The following is a 23,512-nucleotide window of genomic DNA, read 5'->3' as shown; positions in this document are numbered from 1 at the left end:
ATTTTACAGAATGAGGCTCATCTTATCCCACCTGATTTCTTAAAAGATGATTCCATCAGTGAAACCATTTCTCAGATTTAACTGGATGCTTACTTATACCAGGCTTTAATGATTCCAGTTGCTGAATATTTAAAATGCTGTAAATACAGAGAAATCAGCATCCCCATCACCCTGGCTGCTCTTTCTATGCCTTTGGTAAACAAGATCCCGAAGTTACTTCGTATTCTTCCCATACATTTTCAGTTTTTACTGTATATGTTGATAAATAATCAGATCAGATCAGTCGCTCAGTCGTGTCCGACTCTTTGCGACCCCATGAATCGCAGCACGCCAGGCCTCTCTGTCCATCACCAAGTCCCGGAGTTCACTCAGACTCACGTCCATCGAGTCAGTGATGCCATCCAGCCATTTCATCCTCTATCATCCCCTTCTCCTCCTGCCACCAATCCCTCCCACCATCAGAGTCTTTTCCAATGAGTCAACTTTTCGCATGAGGTGGCCAAAGTACTGGAGTTTCAGCTTTAGCATCATTCCTTCCAAAGAAATCCCAGGGCTGATCTCCTTCAGAATGGACTGGTTGGATCTCCTTGCAGTCCAAGGGACTCTCAAGAGTCTTCTCCAACACCACAGTTCAAAAGCATCAATTCTTCGGCGCTCAGCCTTCTTCACAGTCCAACTCTCACATCTATACATGACCACAGGAAAAACCATAGCCTTGACTAGACGGACCTTTGTTGGCAAAGTAATGTCTCTGCTTTTGAATATGCTATCTAGGTTGGTCGTAACTTTTCTTCCAAGGAGTAAGTGTCTTTTAATTTCATGGCTGCAGTCACCATCTGCAGTGATTTTGGAGCCCAAAAAAATAAAGTCTGACACTGTTTCCACTGTTTCCCCATCTATTTCCCATGAAGTGATGGGACTGGATGCCATGATCTTCGTTTTCTGAATGTTGAGCTTTAAGCCAACTTTTCACTCTCCACTTTCACTTTCATAAAGAGGATTTTTAGTTCCTCTTCACTTTCTGCCATAAGGGTGGTGTTATCTGCATATCTGAGGTTATTGATATTTCTCCCGGCAATCTTGATTCCAGCTTGTGTTTCTTCCAGCCCAGCGTTTCTCATGATGTACTCTGCATATAAGTTAAATAAACAGATGGACTCCTTTTCCTATTTGGAACCAGTCTGTTGTTCCATGTCCAGTTCTAACTGTTGTTTCCTGACCTGCATACAAATTTCTCAAGAGGCAGATCAGGTGGTCTGGTATTGATAAATAATAAATAAATAATAAACAGTGGTCGGGGGCAGACCCTAATTTTCCACACCAGAAACCTATAAAATTTTAGTAGCTTTTAAAAAATGAACGTTTATTTATAATGGGAAAAGAAATTATAGCAAACTACAAATAAACTCATGAATATCACAAAATCTAGAAAAATGATATATTTTTTTGTAATTAACTATTTGACATACCTCTGTTAACCTTTTTCTGTAAGTTTTTGGCTGCATACTTTTTATTTCCTATGAAATGATTTAATAATATTGTCTAATTTTCTAAATTAGCTTTTTCTAATTAGATACTTCTTTCTGAACTTTTAGAGAAATTCTGTTACCAAAACAGTAATCTGAATACAGGACGGTTTTTTACTTTAGCATGGTTAATCAATGTTTTTTCTTGATAATTGAAATTTATACAGCATGAAATTTGCAGACACAAATTCTCACTTTGGTGCTACTACTACATGTGTTTGCCTTAGAAGCACTAAAATCTGGATAAATTCTCTTCTGTAAGATTTTCTCCCAAAGAAAACAACACAATATGTTTATAATTGTATAGGTTCAGTTGTGAGTTTATTCCTGACAAGAGGGAACTTTGTTTTGATTAGGCATTAATGAAAACCAAGTATCCAGTTTTCAGATTTGTGTATCTGGCTGGAAGAATTTTCCACAGACCAGCTTCTGATTCCACACATTCTAAATTTTGGCTTTTTTTTTTTTTTTTTTTTCTGACTTTCGCCACACTTCTTGGACCTGGTGCTGTAGTGTTTGTTTACGTCTTGGTCTGACCTTGGATATCTACCTTTGAGTCACGATGCTGCTCAAGGGTCCACACGGTGAGCAGCAGGAGTATCTCTGGGAGCACTTTCTGCATTGGATGCGGTGAAGCCCATGAGCATGCCTCACAAAACCCAACCTAAATGTGTCCCCCAACTTCTCCTAAATCACATTTCCAAATGCACTCATGGTCACTCCAATGCTACCTCATATGAAGGAAAGGGAGACAGATGATGAACTTGGCATAGGAAGAGACAATTGTCTTAACCAAACATTGTTAAAATATTTTATTTTTACAAATTTTTCGCCTGCAATGCAGGAGACCCAGGTTCAATCCCTGGGAGGGGAAGATCCCCTGGAGAAGGAAATGACAACGCATTCCAGTATTCTTGCCTGGAAAATCCCATGGACAGAGGAGCCTGGTGGGCTATAGTCCATGGGGTTGCAAAGAGTTGGACATGCTTAGAGACTAAACCACCACATGACCATGTGAACACATTGCCGGAGCCCCTCCCAAGGCTTTCAAAGAGGCCTGCTGCTGCTAAGTCGCTTCAGTCGTGTCCGACTCTGTGCGACCCCATAGACGGCAGCCCACCAGGCTCCGCCGTCCCTAGGATTCTCCAGGCAAGAATACTGGAGTGGGTTCCCATTTCCTTCTCCAATGCATGAAAGAGAAAAGTGAAAGTGAAGTCACTCAGTTGTGTCTGACTCTTCGTGACCCGGTGGACTGCAGCCTACCAGGCTCCTCCGTCCATGGATTTTCCAGGCAAGAGTACTGGAGTGGGGTGCCATTGCCTTCTCCATCAAAGAAGCCTAGGTTGGAGTAATTTTGCTCCTGATTGAATAGTTATGTATAATAACAAGTTCTGGATGTGAAGAGCTGACTCATTGGAAAAGACCTGATGCTAGGAATGATTGAAGGCAGGGGGAGAAGGGGATGACAGAGGATGACATGGTTGGATGGCATCACTGACTGTTTCAGTGGACATGAGTTTGAGCAAATTCTGGGAGACAGTGAAAGGGAATCCTGGTGTACTGCAAGTCCATGGGGTTGCAAAGAGTCATACCTGACTGATCAGAGTTATGATACTGTATTATCTTTTGGTAACTTTTTAATCACTAAACATTAAGGTTTCCAGATTTATCCTTATTGATACATATGTCTGGTTTATTCTGTTTAACTTCTATGCAATATTTCATTTAATGAAGATACCACTTTTTTTTTTCATTTTCCTCTTGATGACATTTAGGTGTTTCCTACTTTTTACTGCTAGAGTTTCTTTTTTATATATGTTCTTTTTGTCTTTCAGTAGTATTATAATTTTACCTATAAAATTCCTGCACATAGAACTTTTTGCATTTTCCATCTTTAATTAAAATTTTTATTTTGTTACTTTTCATTGAAATGTGATTGATTTACAATGTTGTATTAGTTTCTGATGTATACCAAAGTGATTCATGCATATATGTACATTCCTTTTCCATATTCTCTTCCATTATGGTTTATTATAGAATATTGAAAGTATTCAGTAGTTCCCTGTGCAATGTAGTAGAACCTGGCTGTTTGTCTACTTTATACATAATAGTTTGTATCTCCTAACTCCAAACTAATTTCCCTCTCCCACCCTTATTCCCCATTAGTAATGTAAGTTTGTTTTCTCTGTCTGTGAGTCTGTTTCCATTTTGTAAACAGGTTCATTTGTATCATATTTTAGATTCCACAAATAAGTGCTATCATATGCTATTTATTTTTCTCTTTCTGACTTACTTCACTTAGTATGATAATCTCTAGGTCTATCCATGTTGCTGCAAATGCCATTTCATTCATTTTTTCTGGCTGAGTAGTATTCCAGTGTGTGTGTGTGTGTGTGTGTGTGTGTGTGTGTGTGTGTGTGTGTGTACCACATCTTCTTTATCCATTCATCTGTCATCCAGGTTTAACTTTTACTGTGCTCTTCAATCTGGGTTTTTTTTCTTTCTCTCTTTTTCCTTTTGGTGAACAATTTTCCAGTTCCTAGTTTTTCCCTTTAGCTATGTCTAGTCTGCTGTTAAACCTATTCATTGTATTTTTAATTTTAGCTATTGTATTTTTGGTTTTGTCATTTCTGTTTGATTCTTTCGGACAGTACTTTTCAGTCCTCTGATTAAATTCTCTGTCCTACCATCTACTTTCATAAACATTTCAGTCCTTTTAAAGTCCTTCTCAGATAATACCATTATCTTAATTTCTGGCGAATCTGAAGCTAATTTTTTTCCTCTTAAATAGTGAGGTCGTTTTTATCTTTATTCAGATTTTGTTGTTGTCAGACAACATTTATAAAAATTTTAGAGCTAATTTGAAAATGGATGATTTTGTAGTCCTTGAGAGATGATTGCTTTTCACTCTTTAAGGCATTAAGATATAGGCTACTGCCGAGTAGCAAATTACTCCAAAACTCAGTGGCTTTAGATGAAAACATTTATTATCTTGGTATTTCTGTGTATCAGGAATCCAGGTATGACTTAGTTGGGTGCCTCTGTCTCTAACTCTCTCACATATTTGAAATTCAGGTTATTAGCAGGGGCTATGGTCTTGTCTCGGAGAAGGCAATGGCACCCCATTCCAGTACTCTTTCCTGGAAAATCCCATGGACAGAGGACCCTGAAAAGCTGCAGTCCATGGGGTCACGAAGAGTCAGACACAACTGAGTGACTTCACTTTTACTTTTCACTGTCATGCACTGGAAAAGGAAATGGCAACCCACTCCAGTGTTCTTGCCTGGAGAATCCTAGGGATGGGGGAGCCTGGTGGGCTGCCATCTATGGGGTCGCACAGAGTCGGACACGACTGAAGTGACTTAGCAGTAGTAGCAGCATGGCCTTGTCTGGAGGAGGGAATGACAACCCTCTCCAGTATTCTTACCTGAAGAATCCCATGGACAGAGGAGTCTGGCAGGCTGCTGTCCATAGATTTGCAGAGTCGGACACAACTCAGCACAGATATGATCTCATCGGAAGGCTCCCCTGGGGGAAGACCTGCTTCTGACAAGCTAATAACTACTATGAGTATTGGCTGGCCTCAAGTTTTCACTGACTGCTTTCTGGAGCTATTAGTTCCTTGCCATATAGACCTCCTCTATAGATCAGTTCATAACATGGTATCTGGCTGTCCTCAGAGCAAGAGAGAGAAGCAGAGAGGCAGTGCAGGGCGAAAGGAGAGTCTCTCTGTAACCTAATCTCAGAAGTGATAACCCATCACATTTTGCTAGTTCTGTTTGTTAGAATGCAATCATTAAGTCCAGCCCATACTCACAGGATTACCCCAGGGGCATGAGGACCAGGATGTAGGTTTCACTGGGGGCCATTTTAGAGGCTGCCTACACAAGGACAGATCACCTTGACTCAGCCTGAGATTATGTTGATTGAGAAGTGAAATTCAGCCATTGTGAGGGTTTCACTGGAAAAGACACTGATGCTCAAAAAGGCTGAAGGCAAAAGGAGAAGTGGGCAGCAGAGGAGAAGATGGTGAGATAGCACCACCGACCCAAAGGACATGAATTTGAGAAAACTCGGAGGATAGTAAAAGACAGGGGCGCCGAGCATGCTGCAGTCCGTGGGGTCTCAAAGAGTCGGATATGATATAGCAACTGAACAACAACCATCTAGTTCCAATTCCCTCTTACTAGCAGAGTATACGCTCTTAAAGAGTCCCAGTTGAAACCCTGAGATATTTAGCATGGCTACTGTTCTCTGGTGGGTCCTAAATTACAAGTTTGCTTCCTACAGTCCTGTGAAGCCACTGAACATTCTGCTTGTTTTCTCAGCCCTTCAGCCATCACTTTAGGATTCAGTTCAGTTCAGTTCAGTCTCTCAGTCGTGTCCGACTCTGCAACCCCATGAACTGCAGCATGCCAGGCTTTCCTGTCCATCACAAACTCCCGAGTTTACTCAAACTCATGTCCATTGAATTGGTGATGCCATCCAGCCATCTCATCCTCTGTCGTTCCCTTCTCTTCCTGCCTTCAACCTTTCCCAGCATAGGGTCTTTTCAAATGAGTCAGTTCTTCACATTAGGTGGCCAAAGTATTGGAGTCAGCTTCAACATCAGTCCTTCCAATGAATATTCAGGACTGATTTTCTTTAGTATTGGCTGGTTGGATCTCCTTGCAGTCCAAGGGACTCTCAAGAGTCTTCTCCAACACCAAAGTTCAGAAGCATCAATTCTTCGGCGCTCAGCTTTCTTCACAGTCCAACTCTCACATCCATACATGACCACTGGGAAAACCATAGCCTTGACTAGTCGGACCTTTGTTGGCAAAGTAATGTCTCTGCTTTTGAATATGCTGTCTAGGTTGGTCATAACTTTACTTTCAAGGAGTAAGCGTCTTTTAATTTCATGGCTGCAGTCACCATCCGCAGTGATTTTGGAGCCCAAAAACATAAAGTCTGACACTGTTTCCACTGTTTCCCCATCTATTTGCCATGAAATGATGGGACCAGATACCATGATCTTCATTTTCTGCATAGATGTTGGCAATTTGATCTCAGGTTATTCTGCCTTTTGTAAATCGAGCTTGAACATCTGGAAGTTCACAGTTCATGTACTGTTGAAGTCTGGCTTGGACAATTTTGAGGATTACCTTGCTAGTGCATGAGATGAGTGTAATTGTGCAGTAGTTTGAACATTCTTTGGCTATACCTTTCTTTGGGATTGGAATGAAAACTGACCTTTTCCAGTCCTGTGGCCCCTGCTTAGTTTTCCAAATTTGCTGGCATATTGAGTGCAGCACTTTCACAGCATCATCTTTTAGGATTTGAAATAATTCAACTGGAATTTCATCACTTCCACTAGCTTTGTTCATAGTGATGCTTCCTAAGGCCCACTTGACTTTGCATTCCAGAATATCTGGCTCTAGGTGAGTGATCACACCATTGTGGTTATCTGGGTCATGAAGATCTTTTTTGTATAGTTCTTCTGTGTATTCTTGCCACCTCTTCTTAATATCTTCTGCTTCTGTTGGTCCATACCATTTCTGTCCTTTATTGAGCCCATCTTTGCATGAAATGTTCCCTGGTATCTCTAATTTTCTGAAAAAATCTCTAGTCTTTAGTATTCTATTGTTTTCCTCTATTTCTTTGCATTGCTCACTGAGGAAGGCTTTCCTGTCTCTCCTTGCTATTCTTTGGAACTCTGCACTCAAATGGGTATATTGTTCTTTTTCTTGTTTAGGATTAGCAGATGCCTAAAGAACAGGCTCACATCCGTGAAATTAAAAGACACTTACTCCTTGGAAGAAAAGTTATGACCAACCTAGATAGCATATTGAAAAGCAGAGACATTACTTTGCCAACAAAGTTCCGTTTAGTCAAGGCTATGGTTTTTCCAGTGGTCATGTATGGATGTGAGAGTTGGATTGTGAAGAAAGCTGAGTGCTGAAGAATTGATGCTTTTGAACTGTGGTGTTGGAGAAGACTCTTGAGAGTCCCTTGGACTGCAAGGAGATCCAACCAGTCCATCCTAAAGGCGATCAGTCCTGGGTGTTCTTTGGAAGGACTGATGCTAAAGCTAAAACTCCAATACTTTGGCCACCTCATGCAAAGAGGTGACTCATTGGAAAAGACTCTGATGGTGGGAGGGATTGGGGGCAGGAGGAGAAGGGAACGACAGAGGATGAGATGGCTGGATGGCATCACCAACTCGATGGACATGAGTTTGGGTGAACTCCAGGAGTTGGTGATGGACAGGGAGGCCTGGCGTGCTGTGATTCATGGGGTCACAAAGAGTTGGACATGACTGAGCAACTAAACTGAAAGGACAGGCTCAGATGGTAAAGAATCTGCCTGCAATGCAGGAGATCCAGTTTTGATCCCTGGATTGGGAATATCCCCTGAAGAAGGGAATGGCAACTCACTCCAGTATTCTTGCCTAGAAAATTCCATGGACAGAGGGGCCTGGTGGGCTACAATCCATTGGGTCGCAAAAGTAGGACACAAGTAAGTGACTAATGCTTTCACTTTTTCAAAGGACATAAGTGTATGAATCAAGTCTCTGAGCCTTCTTTCTCTCTGGGATCCTATTTCTTCAAGTCTTGATGCCTTATAGTGTTCTGCCTTCAAACAGTTTTTTTCTTTAATAGTTAACTTTTCTAGATGTTTTCAATGAGAGAGTTGTTCTGACCCAAGCTTGTCTACTTTAACTATGAGAGGAAGAACCAAATCTGACTGGAACCAGCTTGAGCCAAGTGTTTATTCCTGGTTTATTTAGCTGTGATCAGGTGGGTTATGTTTTATAGACTAAACTTAACTCTGGGGCTCTCTTTTTTTTTTTCTCTCTCTCTCTCTCACAAGGAGAGTATGAGCAGACATTCTTAAACGTGTCTATTATATAGATACCATCAACTTTTGTCACTCATTGTCAGGAGGAATAGATACTAGGCTAATCAGAGAGAACTTACAGTTGAATATAGACCCATGTATTTATATATTAAAATTTAAGGACACATTCAATTTTTTTAATAAAGTATTTTTTAAAAATTCAGAATATTCCACTCAATTAGGGTTTATTGGGATATCTACTAAACTGGGAGATTCATGAGGATGGGCTATGCCTCCTTCTTTTGGAGTCCTTAGTGCCTCGAATAGTGTCTGAAATAAGTAACATGCCAATAAAAGTTTTCAAATTGGCTAAATTATATTCCAATAAAATTACATTTCCTAAGCATATCCTGACTAATCAGAGGTAGGGAATTAGAAGATGATTTGGTGCTAAGTCTAAGGTGTAAAAATTTCTCCATGTTACAGTTTTCAACTGAATTATTTAATTAAAAAAAAAAAAAACCGTATCCCTCTCAACAGTAAACCCTCAAAGAATTGAAGTTTTTTAAGTAAGTATAGGAAGAGAGAAAGAGAAGATAGAAGCAGAAAGAATTGGCGTGGTAAAGCCCTGGAAGTGAGCCCTTCGTCCTTCTAGTTAATACAGTTAAGACATGTTGGAAACTCTTCAGTATGCTCTTCTGGTTTTGGGGTGGGGAATGGTATAGCGGCCACAAATTTCTATGGATGTCTATATAAAAAGGTCATACTCATGTGGCCATATTGCAACCATATGGACTAAATTGGCTATTAGATATTTTTATTTGTAAGCGGATGCAAGTGGTATCGGAGAAGGAGTTGGGCAGGGTTGAATATCTGTTCAAGAGCAGTTTGGTCATGGGTTTTTTGTTTTTACTGTGTGAGTTCCAAGTGCTCTGTTCTAGGTGGTGGTGGTGGTGTCACAGCCCACCTAAGGCAGATAGTCCAGATGCTTGTAGTTCTTGGTTGTGCCTTCCTCTGGGAACAAAATTCAGGTTGGTTTACAACTGAAAAAAAAAAAACAAGTCTTGATATAACTTGGAAGCAGTTTTCTGCTTTTTCACAGATTGCTGCCAGAAACAAGAAAGTTAAGAGATTTGTCATTTACACTGGCAATCTAGTTTGCTGTATAAACAATTTAAAATATGATGTGCTGTATGATCTGGGAACCTGTTACATCACCATGAGAGTGTTTACTTTTTATCTATAGTCAATCTTCCATCAACCTGAATACTCTTAGGACTCAAGATGGAAGGACAGAAATAACTTAACCTCTAAGTCATCAGTCATCACTTAGCCAAATAATTGCTTCTGATTGAACAAGCAGGCATATTATTTATTGATAGAAGTAGTTGAAATGAACCAATTTTGACATTGTCAAATAAGCAGCCTAGGATTTAAATCTTCTAGTACTCAAAATTCAGGGCAAAATGTCTATCTATCTCTGTGTCTCTCTACTTAACTATCATCTCTTTTTGTTAAAGTTTTTTTTTTTTTTGGTTTATGTGGACCATTTCTTTTTTGGAAAGTACTTATTGAATTTTTTACAGTGTTGCTTAAGATTTGTGGTTTGGTTTTTTGACCCTGAGGCATGAGGGATCTTACCTCCCTGACCAGGGATCGAACCTATACCCTCTGCTTTGGAAGGTGAAGTCTTAACCAATGGACCTCTAGGGAAGTCCCTGTCATCTGTTTATCTTTTTATCCATTTATCTCATTGTTCCAAAATGGACTTGAGACTTATACAAACACGTATAACCACAAATGTGCCTGCACATACACTCACACACATACATGCACTGTCTCTCTTTTCTGTGGGAAAGATTGACAGATGATAGGTATATACACAGGCATAGAAATAAGATTAGAAGACTATACCCATATAAATGTTAACTGGTGTTATTTCTCCATGATGGGATTACAGATTGTTTTTATTTTCTTCTTGAGCTTTTCTACATTTTAGAGTATTTCTGAAATGAATATCTATCATACTATGATATAACAAGAAATATATATTTGGTCTTCATCTCCAGTTACTGGCACAGAGCTCCTAAATCTTTATAATTTCCTGTCTGGTAGGAGTGATAGGGCCATCTTTTGTTATAAAATTTGTTTTTAGTCCCTAGTTCCTGACCCCAAAGCTTCTCAGACTCTTGAAATCGCTGGAGTGACCACAGTGTCTTTTGTATGTACTAGTGAGATGACTGATGTTTGGGGACTCTTGGGTGGCTTCAGGATGGAGACTAGTCACCAGGAAGACCAAGCATGACTGGAAGCTTGGAACTTTGAGACCCTCAGACCACTATCCTCTAGACCTATCCTGCATCTTCTGGGGTGGGAAGAGGGTCTGAATTGAGTTATTAATCATGTTTAAAACATGATGCCACCATACGAATCTCTATACTGCAGAGTTCAGAGAGTGTCTGGGTTGGTGAACACATCTACACGCTGGGAGGATGTTGTGACTCCAGCTGGATCCCTTCTGGACCTTATCCTCTGTATCTCTTCATTTGGTTGTTCATTTGTATCCCTTATAATATCCTTTATAATAAGCCAGCAAATATAAGTAAAGTGTTTCACCAAGTTCACTGAGCCATTACAGACAATTGTCAAACACTAAGAGAGGGTTGTGGGAAACTCTAATTTGTGGCCATGTACAACAGAAGTGGGGATACCCTAGGCTTCTATTACTTGTGACTGGAGTCTGAAGTGGGACAGAATTGTGGGACGGAGCCCTTAATTTGTGGGGTCTGCACTAACTCGGGATAGTTAGTGTCAGGATTGAATTAAGTTGTAGAACCCCCACTTGGTGTCTTCAGGGAACTGGACAATTCCTTAGGGTGGAAAACCCACACATTTAGTGACAAAAGTGTTGTAAATAGAAAAGCAATCTTCCCTTTTATATTTTAAATAGCAAAATAAGTGTTAAATAATAAATAGTTAATAATTTCCTATGGAATCTTGCTAAATGGTAAATAGCCATGTGTTTACATATAGCCACTAGATAAAATTTTAAAACTTGAGAGAACAAAATAAGAAACGGAAAAGTAAACTAAAAGATAGACTGAGTTTAGTCACAGAGAGGCGGGAAGGGAAAAGTGGTGTGCTTGGAGAATGCGGGCTTGAAATTCGTTGAGTTTTCTCCACCAACACGACAAAGGCACCGGAACTGGTGGTTGTCTCATGTGCCTGGGGCTAAAATAAGTCAATAGCTCAGGAGGGGCGAGAGAGTTCATGGCCCTGAAACTGAAGATTGTGGTCTCTTAGGAGCCTTCCTGAAGAGGAGCTTCTCTCTGTCCATGCAGACACCTTGGAAGGTAGTGCTCCTGGGACCCACACAGGGCCGCACAGAGGGAGAGTGGCGGTGTCACCACGTGGCTCTCCAGGAGTGCTGGCTCCCTCTTGGCCCACACCAGCAGCATCTCTCACCTGCGTGGCTGCACTTGCCGATGAACTCCTCTCTCGAGTGTACTCTGGCTCCCCTCCAACACATTCTCCACTTGGTAGTCAGTGATCTTAAAAATTGCACATCAAATCATGTCGTCACTGGTCTTCCTAGTTCTCTTCTTTGACCCCCTTTGATACATTTCAACATGACAGTCAGAGTGATCTGAAAACTTAATTAGATCCTGAATCCCACTATTCACAACCTTCCAGTAGCTTCAAATTCCTCTTCAGACCAGAACCACAATCTTTTACAGCATCCTACAAGACCCTTGGTGATCAGGCTCTGGCTCACTTTTCAGCTTCCTGTCTGCCTCTTTCTACTTGAATCTTCTTGATACAGTAGGTGCACCATCCTCTGTGACTTCCTGTTACAGGCCCTTGGCACTCATTACCTGGGCCAGTGAGAAGCCCCACTCATCCCCTATACCTATTCATCTTTCTTTTATTTATAATTCAGCTTAAAAATCTAGAAAAGCCTGCTTCTTTTACAATTTCCCATAGGAGCTTATACTTTTCCTTCCAAGTACTGGCTGTGGTTTGGAGACTTATATTCATTTGTGTAATCATTTCACTTAGGTTGGTCTTCATCCCTAGACAGTTCACGAAGGTGAGGAATCTTGTTCACCATGATATGTTTGTGACCATAGAAGCTCAATAAACACTTGTTGAATGAGTAAGTGAATGAATGGTGCCTTAAAGTTTTCACTGGTGGATCCTTCATTCACTCCTCTCAGCTGTCTTCCTTTAATCACTAGTTTGGAAGCAAGATCAAGAAGGAAGTTGGAAACCTGGTCCTTCCTTGGTCTGGAGTGTTTCTCTAAACAGTAGGAATTGTAGGTTTCTGGGCAACAAAAGAGTTAGAAGAACACAGCTAGCAACATCCTCCAGTCAAAATTTTGGATTGTGAATTCAACGCTCTGTTTTCCGTTTGTAACTTTAGCTTTGGGAATAGGAACTATGTGTCTCTGATCTCTCTTCTCAGTGTGACTACCTTTTCCAATCTTGAGGATGTCTCAGTTTTAAAGGGAGAGAGGCATGTGCTCCACAATTGCACTGAAGTCGTATCCAGAGTCCTTGCAGGAAAAGGAAATGTGGAGTGAGTGGTGGAATTGTGTGAGGGTGAACAGTGAAGGTTGAAAATATATTTAAAAACATCTAATAGTTTTCAAAGAAACAGGGTACTGACTAACTTAATCTTAAGTGTCAATTTTAATTTGCTGTTGCCCCACCTTTTGCTGCTGCTGCTTTTTATTTTAAACTATGACTGGAGAACTTTTATATCCAGAATAAAAATCCAATTTTAAATCTCCAAATGTTCTCTGAATATTGGATGACAAGATGGTGTATCGTGTTTATAAGAACTTCCTATGGGAATGCACTGTTCTGTTATAGTTAATGATCCTTGCAATTCTGTTCAGAATCCTTTTTTTTTTTTTAAACCTAAATGGTTGCTTCATGGGCTGGCATTGTTTTCAAGCTTATAGTTGAGAATGCTTGGCCCATCCCATGTCCACAAAAGAGCTGTTTGGCTTATTCGTTTGACCATTTTTGCTTATTACAATCATCTTGAATCCATGGCGGTGGTATTTTTATAGGATCTATTAAAAAAATAATAATAACCATGGACTGTAACCCACCAGGCTCCTTTGTCCATGAGATTGCCCAGGCAAAAATACTGGAGTGGGTTGCCTTCCTTCTCTGGGGATCTTCCCGATCCAAGGATTGAACCCATGTCTCCTGAGTTGGCAGGCGAATTCTTTATCACTGGGCCACCAGGGAAGTCTGCTTCTTAGTGTGCCCAGCCCTGCCCCCCAAAAAATGAAAATGAGGAAAACTTTCGATAAAGTGCAACCCCAGCATTGAGAATGCTGCCGAGAACAACTCCAGGGGCCATGCGAGTTATGCAACACAGCTGTCTTGTCCATGGTGGATTGTCAGTGGCTCTGGTGGGTGGGAGGGGACAGCACCATGAATTTGATTGAGATACTCGAGGGGCCTCAACTGCCTCTGTCATGTATTTCCTTAAGAAAAAAGATCTGACGCATGTTCATGTCAGAATGTCAAGATGTTCATGTGCCACAGTGAGTGGTAAGTTACATTTGTGATTCTTCAATGACTTTCTATCCTTGTTTCCATTAAATATTTCATAATAAAAATAACCTTTGAGATTTCATAGAAGGAAACATAATGAGGAAAGATCATTTTATATAAATGCAGCTATAAGGAGGTACAAATGGGAGTGTCTGCAAGGGCCATGGAAGGTCCCCACTTCCAAATTTTGCTTTGAATATGAAGTTTTTGAGTCTCTTTTTATTTATGTGTGTTGCCTTCAACCTGGATGAACTATGTAATATGTTATCGTTGGGAGATGGTAATGTATGTGAGCTTGAAGTTGCAATTGATGCAGTTGCCTGTGAGAAATCAGTAATTTACTTCCATGTTTCCCTTCCTAGATCAGAGAAAAGAAGTCTGAGTCCCTTTGTCTTTCACTGTTAATCTCTTTTAGTTGCTTTTAACTTAAGAAATTATTCTCATCTATCTCTTGAACACAGAACAGGTTGCAAACATGATTAAAGTGAAGTACACTTAAAAAAAAATAAGACTTGTTTTAGTTTAGCATATTTTCATAATCCTCATACCAAAGAGACTTTAAATCATCGATAGGGCAAATTTGTGTTTATTCCATGTGATCTTGAAGATTAGCAGATGACATGAGAGGTTTACTCAAATTGCCCAAACTTGCCGTTTATCTTAACATTAGTGGCACAAGAAATAGAAATGCCAAACATGGAAGCTTCCAGAAGAGCTTCCAAAGAGCTTCTCTGACAGCAGTCAGTTAAGTCAGTCTCTCATTTTCAATTCTCCTGTAAAAGTCCAACTCTGAGCTTTACAAATGATGATGCTGAGCTGCCTGAAGCTCACATCATCTCTTGTGGTGAGGGGAGATTGTGGCGTTAAAGCAAATATCATTGATTTTTTAAGAAACGAGTCGCAGATGTGAACTGTAAGGACTCATATGTGCTAAGCTTGTCTTTCTGAAACTAGGGGTATTTTAAATGAAAATCAATTCAAAAAGAAGGTTCTCTTGGGACAGGAAAGCTTGACTCCCTGGAAACAATGACATGATGAGTAGAGACTTGTTAAAGGGAATCCAAGGTTCTCAGTTAAGAATTGCATTTATCTGTTGAAACCTACACTTGTTGTACTTCTGTTGGAACTCAGGACATGCTACTCCAAAATATGGCAACTTTACATATTGAAATTTTTAAGCTGAAGAAATTTGAGAAAAAAGCAGAAGCAGAACCGTCACTCTGACCCTTTCCTCGCCCTTCTCTGAAACAGGTCATAAAACCCTCATGTGAGAGGTGCCCTCCTTGTACCCAGAGGAAAGGAGCATCCTTATCTCTGGATACAAAGAGAGGCTGAGACAAAGAGAATCTGAACAAACAGGCCTTGCTGAGTTTCCCCCAGTTTACTGCCATTCACTCCTACTGTGTGTGCCATGACTGCCCACTCCTCTTTAAACCCAGCACAAAAATACTGGGTCTAACTGTTTCTTTGGATCCGCATTTCCTTACGAAGGCTCCAGCATCGTATAAAACTTAGATTAAATAAATACTTATGCTTTTCCTTCTGTTAATCTGTCTCTGTCAGTTTAATTTTCAGACCTAGCCAGGCACTAAGGATTGAGGAAAACGTTTTTTCCCCTACACTTCTCTTTTACTGTGAGAAACTTTTTTTTTTTGGCCATACCACGTGGCTTGTGGGTTCTTCGTTCCTTGACCAGGGCTTGAACCTGGGTCCCTGGCAGTGAAAGCATCGAGTCCTAACTACTGGACCACTAGGGAACTTCCTAGAATTTTAAAAACTTTGATTCATGGTAAATTGAACACTTACAATAAAGTATCTCCCTCCCCTTTTCCTTTCCTCAGCAATATTTAAATGAGAGTTCTGAAAGAAAAAATAAATAACCATAATTTTTCTTAAATTTTCATCTGACAGTTTGACAGAATCCCTACTTGACAATTTTACTTAAAAAAAAAAAACCATAAAGCCTGTTTTGTATATTGTACCTAGTTGCAAAAAGCAACTTTGGTATTTCTTTTGTTCTTAGAATTATTAATTACTCATAGGTTATTAACTTATTGCTAACACAGCATACTGAGTCACTTCCTGTGTTGTTTCAAACATGTCAATATATTAAGCTAACTTGTTTTCTATCTAAATACAATTTGTGGTAGATAATTTGCTAACAGGAATAAAGTACTCATTTAACAAGAAAGATCAAGATGTGTGTAACAAGTCCTCAAAAGCAGGAAGACTGTATTTTTATGCCATTAATTACTTTTGATGATCAGACTGCTGTATTTATGCTAATTGCTAAATCCCTGAGATCTCACCTAAGATGCGATACAGTGAAGAATAGACAATGAAACCCCAAATCAGCAGAGGTGGTGATTTTAACATCTTGAAGACCATATTTAAAAGGTACATTATAGTCATGATGTTGAGTTGGTGGAAGCAGAAACCATTTCTTAGTGAATAACTGGTCTGGCAGGGGACATGTAGCCTGTGTGATGGAGAAAGGGCACTTGATTTTTTTTCCCCCTTGAGGTCCCTTCCAACCCCAGGACATCACAGATTCTGCTTCTAGATCTCTGTGGGAAAATTAAGTTGAAGACTTAGATTTAATTTTTTGCTTGCTTTCAATTTATCTACACGATGGAAACAAAGCCGTTTGTCTTCCCTCGACCCCCATGCTTCTCATCCTGGACCGATAAAAAAAGACATTATAAGAGAAGAAGACAGAGGAAGAGTGTCTAGTGTCTAAAAGAATGCAAAGAGAGAAGTTGTAAGAAAGAGAGAGTAAGAGACAACCTAAGACGGACCATGAGCAAGAGAAATTTGAGAATGGCAATGATCATTGTTCAAGTAGAAACATTCTGTTTGAGAACCACCTAAATCTCAACCTGGGCTATTAGACAGGTGCCAAAATAGGCAAGCGTCTTTTAGGCCCATGTTGTCTGTGAAAGGTAACAGCAGGAAGTGAGCCTGGGAATTTGCATGTAACAGGTCAAACTCTCCCTGCTGGGTTTGAGCAAAACTTGGCTGAAATTTGTAATCAATAAATGAACAGAATAAATTCTTTGAAATCACCTGTAAAGGCACCAAACAGAAATCCTGAAGATGCTTCCTTTATGACGTAGCCATCATAAGAACCCTTAGGAAGCAGCATCGTTTTAGAAAGCACATTAATGGAATGAGGCATGATTAAATGGGAGTGAGTCTCTTGTTTGGTTTTATTAAAATGAGTCTCTCTCTTGAAACGGATCCATTTCCCATTTCTCACCATCTTATCAGAGGATGCCATTGCAGTGGGAACCAAGTGCTCCCTTTCCAATTTAATGGAAAATCAAAAGTGCAGAGCTACCTGCACAGACAAAAACCAACAACTCTGAAGGATGACCCTTCAGTGGAAATGCATTATGGGGCAGACCACGAGTTTTCCTGGAACTCACATTTTAACCCCAGCAAGATTCCTGTACTTTATCTTTAGTAAGAGCCTGGCTTATGTTATACCTTACATGGTGTCAGCAGTGGGCAAACACTAATTGTCAGAGCTCAGGTTTCTCTAAGACCTCATATTCTCAAAGTGGATATTATAGGTATAAAGACCAGTGAAGTTGGTAATGAAACAGCAAGTATTCCTTTAGGATTTTGATGTCAGAGAAAGGAACTAATCGTCTCTGTTGCCAAGAAGCTGTCAAATATACCTTAATTATGATTAATAACATACACGTACCTGAGAAGATTTTTTTTTTCTCTCTCATGCTGACTTTCTTAAAATGCCTCTTTGCTAAATATTATTTCAGGGGCCGATGCAGTTCTAGCATTAGGGATAAACTAGGACGGTGGTACCTCTGCCTGCAGTGGTATTTATAAGGCGTTCATGCTTGACTAAAGAAGTCAGGATCTAGCATCTCTCCATGTATATGTTTCTATTCTTTGCAAGTGCTAGTTTTACAGGGAAAGGAGTTTAGAACAGATAATTTATAATTTTTCATAAATGAGTGGTTTGATTTTAAAGCAGATTTTTCTATTATGTGCTCTTGAGGATGGTGGGCATTATGCTTCTGAAGTGAGCAGTTTTATTGTTCACAGAGGAGGGAAAATGGGGAGTTGTTATGATGTTGATGTAGGAGTTGAGAAAGAAGCACATACTAATCGTGAATTGTGGCTAAATGAGTGCAATGGAGCTGTTTGGTAGTTGTCATACGATAAACAACACTAGTCAATGAGAATCGCAAAACACAAATCAAAATGGAAAACATTTATGGCAGAGTGCCATGTAATGATGTACATTTAGCTTTGTGTTATATAAAAGGAAAGGGAATTCAGAAGAACGTCCATTGAAAGAGTTGTGTATGAATTTGAAACAGGTTTTGACCTTTTTCAGTCCAGACACATCTTTTTGCAAATACACACCTAACATCATTCTATTGTTTAGGTGACGTTAACAGGCCTCAGAATTCAGCGAGTTGATGGCTCCCTCTCCGGCTTAATTAGACAGTTTAAGCTTTAATTGGCTGGCATTAAGTCATTCAGTCAGTGAGAGAGCTGCTCATCGACTCACTGGGAATTGTGGGAGCAATTGATCTAGCTGGGACCAGACACTTCAGGAGCAACTGCTTACTCAGAGTGGAAATGTATGCTTCAAAGTGCCTTGGTAGCAAGTGTCTGTGAGTGCCTGGTCGCCTGCGTCTCACCGTTCTCCACGTGCAGAGTTTAAGGATAAACAGATTGTCTATGCTAGAGAGGGAAACATGTTAGAGTTAAATGTGTTTGCTCAGCAAGGTGAAGACGGGTGACTGTCAACTATAGCAAAGACCACCTTGGAGAGGGAAGCAAAGACAAAATGAAGTATCTAGATATTATACCACGTGTGAGCAAGCAGACTGGTGCATAGGCACCAGAGCCCCTGCAGTTCTCATCTATTGGGTTGTGAGCCCTTAAGGAAAGGACTGTGATTCACGCACAGTCATGGTATTATTTCTGGGCCTTATGTGCAGTATTCACTGAATAATTATTGAATAAATACACGAAAGCAATTATTCCAGTAGTGGATAAACCACTGCTCAAAATATGTATCTAGTTTCAAAGCTAGTTTTACCCAGTCAAGGAAAAGAAGCTATTTCCTTTTAAAAAGTATTTGTTTTCAATATGGAAACTCAGTATGTACCATTTAAGGTTTACATTTATCATCTGAATGGTCATCTGCCTTATTCTTTGGCCTTGGTTCCAAGCCGTGTCCCAAAGTCAACATAAAGAATATGTGGAAGAGTATACTGCATCACTCGATAAGAAGGTGGACTTTCAGAGCTTCCACCTTGAAGGGACGGTGGATATTTGCTTGTATAATTTCTGATGTACATGAAAAAGCTGGCCATGATACAATGCTTGAAAATTTTCAAGATTGATACTGACTTCATGCAACATCACTATACATTCCCTCCACTTCTCTGCATGTTTTAAAATTTTCCTATTACAAAGTTAAACAAAAGAATCAGCTATATAACTTCTATTCTCACTTTGTTTTGATGCATAGACTTGTAGGACTGCCAGATACTCTAAAGGCCATTAAGTCTCTGCCCTTTTACTTGGTTGAAGAGAAACTGAGGATGTGATGGTATGTTCCTCTGTCCATGGAATTCTCCAGGCAGAAATACTGGAGTGGGTTGCCATGCCCTTCTCCAGGGGACCTTCCCAACCCAGGGATCGAACTGGAGTCTCCTACACTACGGGCAGATTCTTTACCGTCTGAGCCAACGCGGAAGGCCATGTGATGTTACAGTACTTCCAAAGGTCAGCTGTAATAGAGGCAAGAGCCAGTTGCCATAAGGGACTGATACTTCATTGTTGCTATTTCAAAGGTGGTATTTTGGGTGAGGTTTTCTTTTTCTTTTTTTGACTGAGTGAGTAATAGGTAGTTGAGAAAGAATTCTAACAAGCATTGCAGCCCAATGGTTGCACCACCCAGAGTGAAGCAAGTATTATGGTGATAAGGAAATTCACAAATTAATAGTACCCTAAATATCCAGACCACTGAGGGGGAAAATTTTTTTTAACTTAGTCTTGAATTTTCTTCTGTTTGATGTGAGGGTGTTAGATCAATTTAGATTTGTTGTTTTTCAGTCACTCAATAGTGTCCGACTCTGCAGCCCCATGGACTGCAGCACGCCAGGCTTCCCTGTCCTTCACCTTCTCCCAGAGCATGCTCAAACTCGTGTCCTTTGAGTCGGTGATGCCATCCAACCATCTCATTTTCTGTTGTCCCCTTCTCCTCTTGCCTTCAATCTTTCCCAGTGTCAGGATCTTTTCTGAGTTGGCTCTTCGCATCAGTTTGCCAAACTATTGGAGTTTCAGCTTCATCATTAGTCCTTCCAATGAATATTCGGGATTGATTTCCTTAGGATTGACCAGTTTGATCTCCTTGCAGTCCAAGGCACTCTGAAGAATCTTCTCCAACACCACAGTTCAGAAGCATCAATTCTTTGGCGCTAAGCCTTTTTTATGGTCCAACTCTCACATCCATACATGACTACTGGAAAACTGTATCTTTGACTAGACAGATCTTTGTTGGCAAAGTAATTTCTCTGCTTTTTAATATGCTGTCTAGATTGGTCATAACTTTTCTTCCAAGAAGCAGGCATCTTTTAATTTAATGGGGGCAGTCACCATCTGCAGTGAGTTTGGAGCCCTAAAAAATAAAGTGTCACTGTTTCCGTTGTTTCCCCATCTATTTGCCATGAAGTCATGGGACCGGATGCCATGATCTTCGCTTTTTGAATGCGGAGTTTTAAGCCAGCTTTTTCACTTTCCTCTTTCACCTTCATCAAGAAGCTCTTTAATTCCTCTTCACTTTCTGCCATAAGGGTGGTGTCACCTGCATATCTGAGGTTGTTGATATTTCTCCCTGCAGTCTTGATTCCAGCTTGTGCTTCATCCAGCCTGGCATCTCTCATGATGTACTCTGCATATAAATTAAGTAAGCAGGGTAACAATATACAGCCTTGACATACTCCTTTTCCAATTTGGAACAAGTCCATTGTTCCATGTCCAGTTCTAACTGTTCCTTCTTGACCTACATACAGATTCCTCAGAAGGCAGGTCAGGTGGTCTGGTATTCCCATCTCTTGAAGAATTTTCCACAGTTTGTTGTGATCCACCCAGCCAAAGGCTTTAGCGTAGTCAGGGAAGCAGAAGTAGAGTTTTTCTGGAATTCTCTTCATTTTTCTATATCGAATGGATGTTGACAATTTGATCTATGGTTCCTCTGCCTTTTCTAAGTCCAACTTGAACATCTGGAATTTCTTAGTTAGTTTATAACACCAGAAAATCCCTACATGACCTGGCCCCTGCGCACCCCTCAGAGCTCCTCCCCTCATCTTTTCCTCTTTGTTCACCACAGTGCAGCTTTCCTGAGCCTCTAGTATGCCCCAGTGGCTACCACTGCCAAGCCTTTGACCATGCTGTTTCTTCACCTGGAGCCATCTTTCTCCCATGCCTTCACAACTGTGAGTCCTTCTCATTATTGTTTCACATATTTTGGGAGCAGTTTTAAGGTTCACAGCAAAACTGAGCAAAAGGTACATAAATTTCCATATCCCTCCTGTCCACACAGCATCTCCATTATCCACATCCTCACCAGAGTGGTACGTTTGTTACAACTGATGAGCTTACACTAAAACATCATTATCACCCGAAGTTCATAGCTTACATTAGGGTTCACTTTAGGTGGTGTACATTCTGTGGGTTTTGACAAATGTATAATGACATGTATCCACCATTATAATGTACAAAGTAATTTACTTACCTAAAGTCTTTTGGGCTCCGCCTATTCCTCCTTCCCTTTCCAGTAACTCCTGCTCATTGTTATTTTAAATATCTGTTCATAGATTACTTTCTCAGAGAAGCCTTTTCTCAGCAGCCTCACAAGAATAGCAACCTCTTCTCACGCTAGTCTTTTTCTACCCCTTCCTCTCTTTTGTTTTCGTTATAGCATTTACTAATACCTAAAATTTGTCCTATCACTTTGACTATATGGCTTTTACCTACTTTTTTCGCTTCTACTTTCATTATAAGACCCCTGAGTAGAATATATTGTTCACTGCTCTTTTCCTCAGCTCCTAAAATAGTGTCTGACTTATGGTGGGTCCTCGGTAAATATTTGGATCTGCTAAATTTTTTTTTTTTTGGTAATGTTGTCAAGGACTATACTGGTCATCCAAACATGAGTCAGACATAAATTCTTTACTAAAGGAGCTTACAATTTAGAAGGGGAGACAGTCACCAGTCACATTTATAGCATGATCTGATTAGTGCCATGATTAAGCATCATGATATGAGAATCAAATGAAGGACCATCGAACACAGATGGGAGAAATCAAAGAAGGAAGCTTTCCCAGAGAAAATAATACTTTGACTAAGACTTGGAGAATATAAGGAGGACTTGGCCTGAAATAGAGGATGTCAGTGTCTTATACACATCCCCTGAGCATTCACCATCAGGATATTCCTGATACCACTGTTCCTAACTTGTCTGACAGTAGATTCTGCCCATGCAGGGAGCAGGCTGAAAGTGCTGGGGAGTTAAGCCCTGCCAGGAGCAGCCTGCAGCCAATGACTACTTGCTTCTTTGCCCTTTGGGTAGGTGGGCAACCTGAAGTGCATTCTATCCTGTCTCTCAGAGGTCCCCAGGAAGGTGGGGCCTCGATTGCTCACAGTTTACACTCACTGTTGAATTCCTTCTCTTCTCTGGCTCATATCCTCACTCTGCTTGTTGCCTGGGGTCACCTCCCAAATAAAGTCTTTTCCCTCAAATGCTTATTTTAGGTTCTGATTCTGGGAGAATCCAATTTAGAGTATTTAGCAAAGAAAAAAAGAGCAAGGGTATTTTGGACAAAGACAGCAGCTTTTATAAAAACCCAGACTTGAAAAAGGGCCTGACATATCTAGAGAATGATGAGAGATGAATTATGGATTAATTGAGGTAAGTGGCAGGGAGTAGCAGAAGATGAGGCTAGAAAAATACTGGACTGGCTCCTTTGCCTCTTTGCGTGGATTTTGCTAAGAATAGCGGTAGCAGATTTGCACTCGTCTACCTATAGTTCCCCTTATGTGAACAGGAACGAGTATAGGCATATATAATATCACATAACACAAAATTGCATGTTTAATATGTATGAAAACATGGGTTTTTATAAGTGCCAAAATCTATACTTTTGAAACAGAGCACGAGTACTTGGCTTACGCTGGGAATGACACCCATAATGTTGTTTTCCTTCAGACTCATCAAATGTACTAATTAGTAACACAAGTGAGTCTCAGTTTTGTATGTGAAGTCAAAATGAGAACACAGAATTGGTCAGTGTGAAATAATGTGTAACTTGATCTGGAGTTTTCAAATGAAGACCCAAACAGCCTATCAGAAATAAAACAGCCTGTACCTGGGCCTTCCCTTGCTGCCCGGCAGATCTGATGGAAAGAAACTATCTGTGGCCCCCAAAGTGTTTTTGGTCCCCATGTCCCTGACCTCATGCATTTTTCGAAGGGGAATCTTCAGAGAAACCCATGCTACATTTAACTTTGGGATCTCTCTTGTGGGCTTGTGTCTAACCAGACAC

The 23,512-nt window shown here is 40.3% G+C and overlaps 1 long non-coding RNA gene and 1 pseudogene across 2 annotated transcripts in view; both read left to right on the top strand.

The window, feature by feature from the left end:
* The window catches only part of LOC147364545 (large ribosomal subunit protein eL43 pseudogene), a 204,834-nt pseudogene that overhangs the window by 148,570 nt on the left and 32,752 nt on the right, over window positions 1–23,512 (top strand). The gene's annotated exons all lie outside the window — the stretch shown is intronic.
* Window positions 21,297–23,512, top strand: part of LOC147364543 (uncharacterized) — a 227,960-nt gene continuing 225,744 nt past the window's right edge. Inside the window, exon 1 of the long non-coding RNA XR_015134654.1 lies at window positions 21,297–21,403. This is a non-coding gene — a long non-coding RNA (uncharacterized LOC147364543). The remainder of the gene's footprint in view (window positions 21,404–23,512) is intronic.

The sequence above is a fragment of the Bos grunniens genome, chromosome 10 (genome assembly GCF_055505025.1).
Source record: "Bos grunniens cultivar Pamir isolate PY7600 chromosome 10, Bosgru_T2T1.0, whole genome shotgun sequence".
Taxonomy (NCBI): domain Eukaryota; kingdom Metazoa; phylum Chordata; class Mammalia; order Artiodactyla; family Bovidae; genus Bos; species Bos grunniens.
This window is presented reverse-complemented; position numbering and strand designations above follow the sequence as displayed.